Source organism: Elephantulus edwardii, unplaced genomic scaffold (assembly GCF_000299155.1).
Source record: "Elephantulus edwardii isolate Elephantulus edwardi_28Jun2011 unplaced genomic scaffold, EleEdw1.0 scaffold00080, whole genome shotgun sequence".
In the NCBI taxonomy this organism is placed as follows: domain Eukaryota; kingdom Metazoa; phylum Chordata; class Mammalia; order Macroscelidea; family Macroscelididae; genus Elephantulus; species Elephantulus edwardii.
In genome coordinates this window covers 10,838,238-10,840,605 of record NW_006399830.1, presented here as the reverse complement: position 1 = coordinate 10,840,605, position 2,368 = coordinate 10,838,238, and the positions used below count along the sequence as shown (strand labels likewise).

At 42.6% G+C, this 2,368-nt stretch overlaps 1 protein-coding gene across 1 annotated transcript in view; it reads right to left on the bottom strand.

The window, feature by feature from the left end:
- The window catches only part of LOC102875407 (general transcription factor II-I repeat domain-containing protein 2-like), a 32,243-nt gene that overhangs the window by 21,422 nt on the left and 8,453 nt on the right, over positions 1 to 2,368 (bottom strand). The gene's annotated exons all lie outside the window — the stretch shown is intronic.

The following is a 2,368-nucleotide window of genomic DNA, read 5'->3' as shown; positions in this document are numbered from 1 at the left end:
AAAATTTAAGCTTTGAGACACTATTAAAAGATGCTGTTATATGTCGTTGGGTTACTTGCGACCCTATGTACAACAGCCCTGAAACCTCTATTCTGTGCCAACTTAATCGTCTCTGACACACCTATCCTCATTACATTACCTTAGTCACTGTATCAATCCATTTCATCAATGGTTTCCCTCTTTTTTCATCCCTCCACCTTTCCAAGCATGATGTCTTTCTCCAAGGTCCAGTTTCTCCTTGCAACATGCCCAAAGTATGTCAGACAAAGCCTCAGAATCCTTGCCTTCAAGGAGCAACCTGGCTTCGCCCTCTCTAGGATGAACTTGTTCTGACAGTCCATGGTATATTCAATACTCTTCTCCAGCACCACAGCTTAAAGGCATCAGTTCTCTTTCTGTCATTCCTAGTCATTGTCCAGCTCTCTGACAAACAATTGCAAAGACTATGGCATGAATCAGGCACACCCTAGTCTCCAGACTGGCATCATTGCTTTGCAGTACTCTGGAGAGGTCCCGGACAACCAGCCAACTTTTGCAGTGCAATTCATCTCTTGAATTTCTGGCTGTTGGTACCAAGAGTGTTGATTCTGGTGCCAAGCAAATTAAAACTGTTAACAGTATCAGTCTCGTCACTATCCATCATGATGCTGCCAATCAGCCCAGTGGTGAAAATCTTTGCTTTCCTGATGTTGAGCTTCAATCCACATTGAAGGCTGTGGGCAGTACTACTGAATGACTCAGAAAGCATCAGAAGATGATGGAATATAGAGTCACTGTACCAAAAAGAACTGACTGAAAAAATTTCAGAAAGAGCAGGAGCCAAAGGTAATGAAGGAGGAAGTGGGAGCTGCATTGAAGGCATTGGCAAAATATAAGGCCCCAGTAACTGATGGGATACCACTTGACTTGTTTCAATTAAGAGATGCAGCCCTGGATGCACTTGCTAGCCTATGCCAGGAAATTTGGAGGGTAGCTGTTTGGCCAATGGGTTGGAAGAGGTCCATATTTCCATTCCCAAGAAAGGTGATTCAATAGAGTGGGAACTATCAATATCACATGCAAGCAACATACTGTTGAAGATCATTAAAAAAATGGCTAGAACAATATGTAGATAGGGAACTGGCAGAAGTTCAAGCTGGATTTAGAAGAGACCATGGCACCAGGGATATCACTGCTGATGTCAGAGGGATCCTGGCTGAAAGTATTACCAGAAGAATGTCTATGCTTCATTGACTATGCAAAAGGTATTTACTATGTGGATCATACCAACTGTCAACTACTTCATCTTACCTGGGTCCACACTTAACACCGTTGGTACTAGGGGTCAGGAAATAAGGAGATATATGGTACGAGGAAAGTCTGCAATTAGGAACCTCTCCAAATTATTGAGGAGTAATGATGTCAGTTTGAGGACTAAGGTATGTCTGATTCAGGTCATGGTCTTTCCGATCACTTGCTTTGCATCTGGATGAATAAGGATGACAGAAGAATTGATGCCTTTGAGCTGTGGTGTTGGAGAAGAGTGCTGAACATCCCATGGATGGCCAAGAAAACAAACATATGTCTTAGAGAGGGTGCAGCCAGAGTGCCCTTTAGTCCTCTGGAATGGAATAAAATAAGAAACGTTTAAAAATAGGGTTTATTTCAGTAAGCAAAGATAACTATTCTGTCTTTTCAAGATATATTCTGCAACACCCCAAGGAATAAAACATTATTGAAGGCCAATGATGTCAGTTTAAGCATAAAGTATAGCTGATTCAGGGTGCATGGTCTTTTCAATGAATAAGGATGGACAATGAATAAGGATGACCTTTGAGCTATGGTTCTGAAGAAGAGTACTGCATACTCTTGGACTACCATAGACTGTCAAAAGAACTAGCAAATACATCTTGGAGAAAGTGCAGCCAGAGTGCTCCTTGGAGGCAAAAGTGATAAAGCTTCATGTCACATTATTCTGGGCATGTCGCTAGGAGGAGAGGCTTTCCTTGGAGAGGAACATCATGCTCAGAAAACTGGAGGGCTGGCAAAAGAGAAGAGCCTCAGCTAGATGGACTGACACCTTAACTGCTGCAACAGGCTTTGGTGTGTCAGAGATTGTGAAGACGGCACAGGATAGGACCGAGTTCAGATCGGTTGCTCATAAGGTTGCTATTGTTCATAGGGCTACTACTTGACAGAACATAACAACAACAAAAACAACAATGATAGTCTACAATACAGCAAAGATCAGAGAACATGGGCCATTTCCTCTGGACTTTTCAGACTCTAGTCTTTTCAGAAGCTAGTCTTCTTGTATGCCTAGTAGAAGGATAAGGGAGCTCTGGTGGCCTAGTGGTAAGAAACTGCACTACAATCCCAAAGCATGTGG